This window comes from Lissotriton vulgaris, chromosome 7 (assembly GCF_964263255.1).
Source record: "Lissotriton vulgaris chromosome 7, aLisVul1.2, whole genome shotgun sequence".
In the NCBI taxonomy this organism is placed as follows: Eukaryota; Metazoa; Chordata; class Amphibia; order Caudata; family Salamandridae; genus Lissotriton; species Lissotriton vulgaris.
Window position 1 is genome coordinate 738,938,391 of NC_141695.1, and position 12,889 is coordinate 738,951,279.

A 12,889-nucleotide genomic window follows, 5' to 3' on the forward strand; every position below is an offset into this window, starting at 1 on the left:
GTTAATGATAACTTGAACCATAGAGTCGGGGAGGACTGTTCTGTCTGGATCCCCCCTAGTTCTGTCAATTTCTTGATTTCATCTGGAGTGGCATGTGTCTGTATGTCAATTACATCTAGTGCGGGATCCCTAACTGTCATGCAATATGTTGAAACTACTGTCTTTGTCATATCAATCTGAGTATGAGTCTGAGCTGTATGCTTGGCTGTTCGATCTGCCAGGTCGTTACCCTGGGAAATAGTATCTGTGACTTTCGTATGTGCCTTACACTTCATGATGGCTATGGCTGTAGGCAAATGTATTGCTTCTAACAGAGCTTGAATGAGGGGACCATGCTGTATCTTGGCACCGTGGGAAGTTAAAAAACCTCTCTCTTGCCAAAGGACTCCGAAGTCGTGTACAACTCCGAATGCATAACGGGAATCTGTGTATATGTTAACTTTCAGGTTCTTGGCTCGAATACAGGCTTGAGTCAGAGCAATGAGTTCTGCTGCCTGGGCAGACAGGGTGTCAATACGATGTGTTTCTATGACTTCAGTTTCAGTGGTCACTGCATATGCGGCCACTAACTCTCCTGTACTTGTTCTCATACATGAACCATCCACATAAAGTGTCAGGTCTGGATCTGGTAATGCGATGTCTGTCAAGTCTTGTCTGGGTTTCGTCATAGTGTTAATGACTTCCACACAATCATGTGACATAGGGTCTGTTGTACTTAACGGTAAAAGTGTAGCAGGATTCAGTGTATTGCAGCGTCTGATTTCTATGTGTGGCTGGAATAATGTCAATTCATATCCTGTCAGTCGTGCTATAGTCAAGTGCTGAGTCTGTGTTCGGTTTAAAAGAACTTCCACGGAATGTGGAACTTGTACTGTCAATTGGTGTCCTAATACTATGGAATCATTTTGTCTGATTGCTAAAGCTGTAGCTGCTACAGATTTCAAGCACGCAGGCAGAGCCTGGGCTACGGGATCTAATGTACTGGAAAAATAAGCACATGGTTTGTGTGAACCGGCTTGATCTTGGGTGAGTACTGACAAGGCAGTACCTTCGCGTTCTGTGACAAAAAGTGTAAAAGGCTTGCTGTAACATGGTGTCGCTAAAACAGGTGCTTGACATAAGGCTTTCTTCAAGTCGTCAAAAGCTTGTGTATGTTCCTGAGTCCAAGGGAGGACAGTCGAAGACGCTGCCTCCTGGGTTGTCAACTGTATAAGGGGCTTGGCTAGATATGCGTACTGAGGAATCCATTGTCTACAGTAAGAGGTGAGGCCTATAAAGGCCCGTACTTCCTTTTGTGTCTTGGGTTGGGGCATATGTACAATTAACTGGATGCGGTCAGCTGTTAGCTGTCTCCCCCTCTTGGACAGCAAGTGACCAAGGTAAACAACTTGCTGAACACAGAATTGCAGCTTCGAAGGAGACACTTTGTGTCCCTTGTCGGCCAGAAAATATAGGACTGTCAGAGATGCATGTTCACATTCTTGTTCACTTCGGGCGGTGATCAATAGATCATCGACGTACTGAAGTAGGGCAGTGTTAGCAGGCATGAGGATACTGTCAAGTTGTCTTTTCAATGCTTGGCTATAGATACTCGGACTTTCCGTGAACCCTTGAGGTGCACGTGCAAATTTAAAGCTTCGGCCATTTAAACTGAATCCGAAAAGATACTGGCTTTCCGGATCAATGGGAACACTAAAGAAGGCATTCTTGAGATCGATTACAGTAAAGAACACCGCTTCGGAATCAATAGCAGTTAACAGGGATGAAATATCTGGGACCACTGGATACTGAGGTATGATACATTTGTTAAGCTCTCTAAGGTCAATCACTAATCGATAAACTGGGGGTGCATTTGGATCAGTACGTTTAAGAATTGGATTGATTGGAGAATTACAAATATTGGAGTCAGTTTCTACAACTACTCCTTGAGCAATAAGCTCGTCAATGATTTTCAATAAGGCTGCTACAGCCTCAGGTGGCAATTTGTATTGTTGTATTCTGGGCAGAACAACACCTTCTCTAAGAGTGACACGATAGGGTGTAATATGCATACAACCTACATCAGTCGGACCTTGTGCCCATAAATGCTGTGGTACATTCTGTAATCGGGGATCAAAATCTCTCAACACATAGTGACCCTTGAAGTCACGTAAAAACAATCTTACTCCTTCCGGAGAACAACAAATTACAGCTCCTAGAGCTTTCAGCGTTTTAATACCAAGCAGGTTTTCTGGACATGATTTCGTAAGCAATAAATCTGTAGTACGGGACAATGGACCAACTGCAAGGGGAACTGGTTTCAATACTTCATTAACAATAGGTTTTCCTGAAAATCCAAGGGAAACATTCTGTGAGCCTGAGAGGGGTGCCCCTGGAACCTCGTCATGACTAATGGTAGTTCTGCTTGCCCCTGTGTCAATCAAAAAATTTCTGTCTTTTCCTAATACCTGACTATGTACATAAGGACCCTCTTGATCTACAGGAATCTCGATGAGAGGCAAACCTACTTCCCTCTCTAGGCTATTTCATGAATACTGTTGGTAATCTGGATACTCTGACTGTGCATACTGGTACATCTGTTGTGTGACGTGTTGTGTTGCGGCAACGGGTTGAGGTTGGGGAACAGCTACTGTCTGTTGCTGTGCATGTTGTGGAGCAGGTTGCGGATTCTGTTGAATATTCTGTTGAACATATTCTGGTCTAGGCTGACGTGGTCTTTCTTTCGTTTTGCCTGTAGCAATATTGTGTTTCAGAACGGCACAATCACTTATAAAGTGACCTGGCTGCTTGCAATAATTACAATTTCCTTTAACAGGACCTGTAGGACGACTAGTCTGTGTATTCTGAGTGTTACCCCTCTTCTGACCATCTGCTGGAACAGACTGGGCAACTAATACTTTCATTTTCGTGTCTTTCATGCGTCTCTGTTCATGATCGTGTTCCTCTCTGATTCTGTTCTGGTGGTACTGTAACATTTGCAACATTTGGGAAGGCGTATTAGCTTGCCATGTACTCTCGACTTTCAATACTCTGTTCTTAACCTGGGGTAAGGAATTCTCAACTAATTTGGTCACGAAGAGATGTGGGAACGATTCGCTACTTGTTTTCAGGCCACTGTTAATAATAAAACATTTCTCGAATCTAGAATAAAAATCACTAGTGTCTTCGTCTGGCTTCTGTTTGCAGGCTGAGATTGCATCCCAATCTTCCTTTTTAACTGTCAATAATCTAGGCAAAACTTGTACTAACAATCCTGGTAATGCTTTAGTTTTGTCCCCAAGACCTAAACCTGGGGTACGTCCTTTTTCTTCATCCTCTAATTCGGCCCAAATAATCTTTTTATCTCCCACCTCCCATTCCTTTTCTTTCAGTTTTTCGTAAATCCCTGCTGGCAACAATACCTTTAACATTTTAAGAATGTCTGAATATGTGTAATCACCCATGAGTAACATGTTTTTCAATTCACGGTGGAACCCTGCAGGATCTTTATCGTGACAAGGTACAATTTTCTTCATTTCCAATAATTCCATTTTAGTCAAGGGAGTGTACACAAACACTCGTTCAAGCGTATCATCTGGCTTCCGGATTGGGTGCACTTCTCGTAAGGGATTCTGTCTGTCTAGGTGATATGGTTGTCTAACTGGGGGTGGAACGGAAACAAGACGTGGAGTCAGGAACGTTCTATATTTATGACGTTGTTCTTAAATGATATCAATTAAATCGGTACCTAGACCTCTCCATCTTCTCAAGAGTAAGTCTTGCAATAGATTATACAATGGACCTGGATCAGATTGTTGGTTTTCATACTGTATAATGAGATGTTGGATCATGTATATACCAGCTAATCGCTGTTCCTCTGGAGTAAGACTTAAAAACGTTTGCACTACTAGATCATCTTTATATATACTGTCATCCCCGGCCCATTGGACTGCTGACCGGGCTAGTTCCTGATCACGTAAGGTAGTGAGTTCATGATAACCTATTCTTTCTTTCAGGATTTTATCAGTAACTTGGAATATATGTTCAAGAGGACATTGCTCTGGTATCGGGGTAAGGTAACGTTTCTTGCTTTCTCGATGAATGGGTCTGTCAAAAGGACTATTTAAAGGATACTGTCTAGGAGGTTTCGCTCTACCTACATACGCTATCGTATCTTGATGTACATCCGGACTTTCTAATTCTTCCTCCTCTGAGGACTCGGTTTTATCTGACTCAGCTGCCCTTTCGGCTTTCTGTCTGGTATGTATCGCTACTATTTCTTTACGGACCTTTCTGGTCATAGCTTCTATACAATTCTGTCTGTCATGTTTGCCGTCCGCAATATTTTGACTCCATTTTGTCAGAACTTTCATCTCTTCTTTAACAACACCTGTCTGATCTTGTTCCCTTATCAAACAATTAACCAAGAATCGTAATAGTAAACCTTGTGTCTCAACTTTCTGATATGCCATGGCTTCTCGAACACATTCTGGCCTCTCTCCTGTTCTAATAAAATGATATATGTTGTCTAGATGTTCTGGCATTTCTGGTAATAACATCAAATAATCTGTAACACGTCGTAGACGTAACGAGGCTAACATCATATCTCCTGCCTTGCCAGGTACTGGATCATATCTACAATCCGTAAGATACTGTTTAAGTCTTTCATACGGCATCGCTGCCGGAGTACGCTGTGTAGCTAATTCTCTCATTGTCACTCGATGTAATTGTGGCGGGGTGTGATAGGAACCTCCTGAAGCACCCCCTGAGGCAGAACCATGAGCATGACTTGACGTCATTGCGTGTGGGAAAGGTACATTTAACGAGGACGACTGAGTCGCATCTGTAGCAAAAGGGTTAAGAAGACCAGAAGTAGGGGGACCAGTAACAGCAGCAGAAGGGGAAGTGACAGCAGGTGCAGGAAGTAATACTTGACGTGGAGGGGTCGTGGCTTGATCAGAGGAATATGCTGTGGCAAATTATTATTAGCAGGATGTACGGGTATATTGGTATATGCGGGAGCTACATCATCCAAATAGGATGAAAGGAAAATATCTGCTGCGGTCTTATGGTGACGTACTTTAGTCGGAACCAATGGTGGTGGCAAGTTACAGGGTACTTCCGGGGTCGCCTTAGGCAGGCCCTCGGCAAGAACTGGATACATGCCTGTAATGAGTGCATTTCTTTGGCAGTCTAATTGTTCTGATCTGACCTGTTCTCCTTCTTCTAGTAACTCTTTTTCTTTGGCTTTTTCGGATTCTTCCCTACTTCTCTCTGTTTTTCTGAATTCTTTCTCTGTTCTTCTATGCGATTCTTTAGGCCACAATTCTATGGCATCTTTCTGAGATTGTCTGGCTTTCTTTTTCCATAATGCTTCTTCTACTCTCATGATGCATTCAGCATCCCATGTTCCTGAGACAGGCCATCTAAACTTCTCTTCCAGATTCTTCGTGTAGTCCACCCATAAATCTAAATACAACACAGCGTCTAAGCCGTGCTTGTGGTACATAAAATATCCTGGAGTGTCCCTAGGCGGAACAGGAACTGCTTCTTCAAGTATCCCTTTCCTAGTTCCTATCTGTCGTAACTTCGAAAATAACGGCATTATTACTTTGACTCGAACACAATAAACACAGTAATGGAAAGCAAACAGTCATTCATACCACGACATAAAACACATTAAAACATTTCGAATAGATACTGTCTAGTACATAAACACAATACTTGGAATCACGTGAAATAATACTTGAAGGCTTGAATACTGAATCACTGAATTACTGAATTACTAGATGCACTGCTAAACAGTACAGACCGGTCCCATAAAGAGACACGTCATACCGCGCTCACCTAAGTGAACACGTACGGACCAGGACTGTGTACCCAGACCTGTCTTGACCGGACACAAACTAATGCACCCGTCTAGATGCGTCCCTAGCAACGGTACTCACCGGGAGCAATACTTGAACTTGAACTTGAAGGCCTCGGACTGGACTGGACTTCTACTGGTGCTGCTACTGCTACGCATGCGCCTCGGTACTTAGGAACAGGTGGGCCTCTGGATACCTCGGACACTGCTACTCTCGGCTGGGCTCTGGTCGGGATCCTCCGCACTCCTCACCGCCTCGTCTGGATGTCGACCGCAGTCTCCGTCACCTCCGTAGGCCTGAGGGAGATACAGGAAAACCTGCAGATGCGCATAGGTGTCCGTCACGGCTGTGGCAGGGGGCAAGGCCTGCGACGCATCGCCGGCGCGTGGGGTGGGGGAGGGGTCCCTGTTCGGGCGCCAAATTATGTGGTAAATAAATTTACCTAATCAGTTTTTCCGTATAATTATCATTACAAGACAGCTCATTCAAATGAGAGGCAGAGTCCGTGGTATCTGAGTCATACGGGTTTTAATGAAAACCTCGAGGTTTGGAGATCATGTTCCGTCACCACTAGGGTTCGGGAAGGGACAGTCAACGTTTTATTAACAGTACACATTATATATAGTAAAGTAACATCATTGAATTCAATACAGTAGGCGTAACAGGTGAAAAGAAGAAGATAAGAACACATGTGCGTAACAGGGGGGCGTGAAAGAAGGCGTGTAATAGGCGTACACGGAGGCGTATGATGTGAACGTAATGTAGACGTCACAGAAAGTGTCATAAGTGGGTGTATGCACAGAGATAATCTGCAGAGTCAGCAGGAAGTGCGGATGCGCGCGCAGCTAGCATGACGTGACATAGTCGTGTAACTGGGGAGAACTTTAACACTAGTAGAGGAGACAGAAGTCTGGGATGTCAGAACGACCTGGACCTATAACATATCTGGTATCTTATGTTTGGAGGATGTATTATCTGGAGTAGAAAGTCTCTCGGGCAGAGGCTATTCTATACTGAATGCTATTGCGTGCATATGTGTCTACATGTCTACGTGCGGGGCCATGGGCCTACTACGGCAACGGGAACTGTAAATTACTTGCATGGAGACAGGAAGGCTTGCTCTTTGCTCTGCAGCCGGGGATATGTTTACCTAAATCACAAGACAGGAATGTATTTTCGAGGAGGCTGAACAGATAACTTGAAGGCAAAATACTGTCTTGGCAGGCAGGCCAGGTTGAGCCAGGCACCGCTTCGCTTGGCAGGAAGTAAGGCAGAGGTCAGGGATACTTGTCCATGCTGCAGCTTTCAGAGGCAGAAAGCAGAAAGGCTCGGAGACAGAAATCAGGGCCTAGCTCGGCAGAGCCAGGAAAAACGTAAAAGTGTACCATGTAAAGACGTTGGCATGGCATGGTTAGGAACTGAATTATCGATCCATTCATGGTGGATCTGAAAGAGGACATGTTAACGTTGGCATATTCGGTCATGGAGGGAAATTACATGTACTTTAAGCACGTACATGGAAACGTTGGGGTACACGTTATGGGACATACTTGACCATAAAAATTTCAATTACCTCAGAACAGCACAAAAGACTGTCGAAGCCTCTGATGAAGTGCGGCAGCACAGAAATGCATCAGGCATGCTTAACTCAACACGAAAGCTGTTATTTGCATCGGCATGCCGGTTCCGTTCTTACCCTTTAAAAGCCTGGTGCTAGTGGATGTCTGAGTGCGTCTTTGTTCAGTGGGGAACTTTGGAGCTTTCATATATTACCTACTGGCGGTCGCCAGTAGGTAGTTATAGTTAGGACCTAGTTTCCATAGGAAATCCGCAACATTCTATTGGGAATAACTTTGGCGCTGGTTGATGAATCTTTGTGAATTTTTCAAAGAAGATGGCCCGCTCCGCTCTGCTCCTTCCCTGAAAGTTTTGGGGGGATTCGTGAAGTGGGGGCTGAGTAAAAAGGGGGGTCCCAAAACGTGTTTTCCCCATGTTATTTTCCATTGGACGATTAGACACGGCTACAGCCCGAACGGCTGAACAGAATTACAAGAAATTTGGCAAAATGGTAGAGTCTGATTCACAGATCGCCCTTTTGTTTAAATGGTATAAATCCCTGCAGGAGTTGTCGAGAAAATCGAATTTGAAAAAATTTATATCTCTGTAAGCGCGCACCATGCGCCCACCCATGCGCGCACCGTGCAACCACGAGTGCGCGCACCATGAGCGCACTCAGGTGTGCATGAGCGGAATTCTGATTTGCTGATAGACTTCTGTGAACATTCGATTTGGTGGTAACCAGGAAGTGTTGGCCGCCATTTTGTCAGTGTGAGGCTGAAAAGAGGGAAAAATAAAAGTGAATAACATGAAAAGGGGTCAGGGTAGAGAGTCCCTGACCCCCTAGTCTTTCTCAGGGGGTCCCTGAAGGACCCCGAAGGCCAAAAGAGTTTTTATTTTTTATTTTTTAAACCGCGAGGTGTGCGCACGGTGCTCTCGCACCCTTCAGCAGCCATTTTGTGTAGTTTCAGAAGAGAGTGAAAAACAAAAATGGAGAACGTGAAAAGGGGGCAGGGTAGATTCTGCCTGACCCCCTAGGCCTGCTCAAGGAGTCCTTGAAGGACCCGAAGGGCAAAAAAGAAATTATTTTTTTTAAAAATCGCTACGTGCGCGAATGGTGCGCGCATGGTGGGAAAAAAACAACAAAAAAAGACAGTTAAATAACAAGTTTGAGTGTTTAGATATTGGTTGGCTCTAAAAAGAGCCATTGTGTTCATTGGGTGTTTTTTGTACCTACAAGTAAGTACCGATGCAGAGACTAAAGTTTAAAAGGAAGACTCTGTTCCCCTCATCTGTGAAATGTACACCATCTCTCCTATAGATGCCTTGCATGTTGTAACGCAGTCTCTGAGGAAAGCAGAAACAGTCTTATTCACATGTTTCCTTGCTTTCTCAATCTGCAGACAATATTGGTTGGACCAGTTCCATTTTTGCCTTTGGCATATATTAGAATATACAAAGGCAGTTTGTGAAAAGTGACATCAATTGCCCAAAGGTGTCCTTTAAATGCAATTCCAGATCTACCCCAGTCAAAGTGCACAGGTCATTTCCACCACAGTGCACAATTATGAGGTCAGGGTGTGGGAGATGCAAAAAGGATTTTACCAATGGCATCAATTGGTGACATCTCAATCCTCTCTGTCCAATCCCCATAATATTCAACATTTGGTAAATCAAGGTTGAGAAAGCATCTGTTTGCTGCATACCTTTCACTCCAGAAAATAAAACTGTGTCCTACAAGCCACACTCTAAGCATCTTGAAGGCAGATCTGGTTGTACTCAGATGGGCTCTGGAAATGAAATGGCAGTTTAAAAAATAGTAGTTTAGAAACACATGTGGATGAGATTCAGTGCACTTGAAAAAAAAGAAATGATTGGTGGTTTCTGATAATTTAACATTGAAAACTCGGCTGCATACTACTGTTTTTTAATAGGAATATTATTATTGGTTTAGAAAAAGTCATTGAAAAGAACATTGCACAGGATAAGCTGGTATATTGAGAAGTCAAACACACTTGCTGGTTTAGTTTGCAACATTGAGTGATGAACTTTTCATCTTATGAGTTCAGATAGGTGTTCTATGGAGAGTTACCATAGTAACAAGCAGAGAGAGCAGTGGGGGAAGGTTGAACATTATGTGAGTTTGAAAGTGTTGAAATGTACAACCAATTAAAATGTTAGTTTAGTTTTGAATTTGTGTGGGAAGAAATTTCATTGGTTATTTACATGGATATGTGTGACAAATGAGAGGGAATCAGGGTCATTTTGTGGTTGCAGTGTCTGGGGTACATTTCAGAGATTCTGCTTAAGAAAATCTGGTGTGTGATTGACACTGTTCTAAATCTTCAAAAGCATTTCTAAAGGTGAGTTATTAATTTGTAAGGGGATATATGTTCTGCACTTTAAGTTAATAATAAAAATGTGTTCTAATGTGGAAGTTACTCCCTCTCCCTCTCTTTCACTCTATCTCACTGTCTTCCTTTCTCTCCACCACTGTTCTTTTTCCTTCGTCTCTTATTCTATAAATCTTTCTGTTTCACTTACTCCTTTTTCCTTTTTATCATTATGCTTTTTTCTCTCACTCTCCTTTCCTCACCCTCATATCTCTTTCCTCACTGTCATTACCCCTTTCCTTTACTCCTCTTTTCTAACTCCCTCTCTCCATCTGATTTACTTCTTTTTGTTTATCCTTCCCTCTCATTGTCTCCCTCTTTCTCTCTTCCTCACCCTTGCTCTCTTTATACAACACTACTAGCAAGACCCCCCCTTCGCTGTAGTAATCATTTGACTGAATTGCAAGGATTTCTGTTATGTGTCTAAGATCACAGTGTGAGTCAGTATTCATTTCAGAAGATTCTGGCAGAATAATTTACTTTTCTCTTTCTGCCTGTAGCTTTTCACCCTCTTTCTGTACCATGTTCTCTCTGTATGTATTATCTCCCTCTCTGTGTGTTTCATCTCCCCTCTGCATGTAACATTTCTTTCTCTGTTTGCAGCATTTCTTTCTTGCTGTACCATTTTATCCCTTTGTGTGCATTATTTCGGTGTCTTTGTGCCACATTTGTGTCTCTGTTTGAACCATATTACCCTGTCTCTGTTTTGTCTGCCCTCTGTCTGCAGCAACTGTCCTCTGCCTGCAGCCCTGCACCATGTATTGTTTTTGGTTGTAATGTTGGGAAAAAAATATTGTGGTAAATTTAGAATATATTTGAAAATTAACTTATGATTGTTAATTGAAATGTTTTGTTCATATACCTTGAATGTTTTTAGTCAGTTAAATGTTTTAGGATGGGAAATGTGTTTTGGTAAAATGTATGGTTTTACATTTTTGGTCCAGGATCACACTGAGTGTCTGTCTCCATGAAAGAATTACAGTTTGATCTTTTTATACAATCTCCCCTGTCTGTCCTCACAGTCTACCTTACTCTGCTTATACTGTGCTATTTTTAACTGTTTCTTGTGTTCCCACTGTTGTGGTTGTCTTTACTGTCCCCTAATGTGCCCCTTTCTTTATATACTCCCTCCTCTGCTTTCTTCATAATACTCTCTCTTTTATTAGACCTCCTCTTAGCAATGATCCACTTAATATAGATAGAGTGCTGTAAACACGCTTGGGCAGATTTACAAGCATATTGGGCCTCTTTCTTCTTGCATTGTGTCTCATGTTTGGATGTAATGCTGGCAAAAAACTAATGGTGCATATTGGAAATGTATTTTGGAAATGGGTCAGGTGTCTGCACTGTAATGTAGTGCTCATATACATGGGTTGTGTTCTGTCTCTTAAAGGATTTACTGTGGTATATGTGTTTTGGTAAAATGTATTGTTTTAACATTTTTGACTAGGATCACACTGAGTGTCTGTGTAAATTAAAGATTTATTTTTGTACCCTTTTCTCACAGTTTGCATCTCTCTGCTTATAGGGTACTCTCTTATTTTGACATTGTGTCTCATGCTTTGATTAAATGCTGGTAATGTATTTTCTGTCTGCACCATCCCTCTCCCTCTGCCTGCATCCTCTGCCTGCACCCTCTCATGAGCATCTGCAGAGGCCTATTATAATATGGCTGCTGGTGTGTATTAGACATCGCTACCATGTTAATTATTTTCCTGCTCTGCCTGTAGTCTCGCACCTTCTGCTTTTACCACTTTATCTCTGTCTTCACTATCTCCCCCTCTGTGTACTCCAATTTGCCTCTGCATGTAGCATTTGTCTCACTGTTTCCAGCATTTTCTCTCCATTTTATCTTCTGCGTGTACCATGTCTGTGTCTCCTTGCACTATCTGTGTCTCTGCTTGAACCATCTCACCCTCACTCTGCACCATGTTTTCTCTGACTGCACCATCTGTCCTTCTGCCTGCAGCCCTGCACCATTTATCCTCTGCCTGTACCAGTTTAGTCTCTGCCTGCATTATCTCATTTTCTGTCTGCACCAACCCTCTCCCTCTGCCTGCACCCTCTCATGTACATCTGCAGAGGCCGATTATGATATGGCTGCTGGCGTGTATTAGACAGCGCTACCATGTTAAATCTTTTCCTACTCTGCCTGTAGTCTCGCACCCTCTGCGTGTACCACTTTATCTCTGTCTTCACTATCTCCCCCTCTGTGTGCTTCAATTAGCCTCTGCATGTAACATTTCTCTCACTGTTTCCAGCATTTCTTCTCTGTTGTACCATTTTATCCTCTGTGTGTACCATGTCTGTGACTGCTTGCACAAATGTGTCTCTGATTGAACCATCTCACCTTCTCTCTGCACCATATTTTTTTCCTCTGCGTGTACCATTTTATCTCTGTCTTCACTATCTCCCCCTCTGTGTGCTTCAATTAGCCTCTGCATGTAACATTTCTCTCACTGTTTCCAGCATTTCTTCTTTTTTGTACCATTTGCTCCTCTGTGTGTACCATGTCTGTGTCTGCTTGCACTATCTCTGTCTCTGCTTGAACCATCTCACCCTCACTCTGCACCATGTTTCTCTGACTGAACCATCTGTCCCTCTGCCTGCAAACCTGCACCATCTATCCTCTGCCTGTACCAGTTTAGTCTCTGCCTGCATTATCTCATTTTCTGCCTGCACCAACCCTCTCCCTCTGCCTGCACACTCTCATGTACATCTGCAGAGGCCGATTATGATATGGCTGCTGGCGTGTATTAGACAACGCTACCATGTTAAATCTTTTCCTTCTCTGCCTGTAGTCTTGCATCCTCTGCGTGTACCATTTTATCTCTGTCTTCACTTTCTCCACCTCTGTGTGCTCCAATTAGCCTCTGCATGTAACATTTCTCTCACTGTTTCCAGCATTTCTTCTCTGTTGTACCATTTTATCCTCTGTGTGTACCATGTCTGTGACTGCTTGCACAAATGTGTCTCTGATTGAACCATCTCACCTTCTCTCTGCACCATATTTTTTCTGACTGCACCATCTGTCCTTCTGCCTGCAGCCCTGCACAATCTATCGTCTGCCTGTACCAGTTTAGTCTCTGCCTG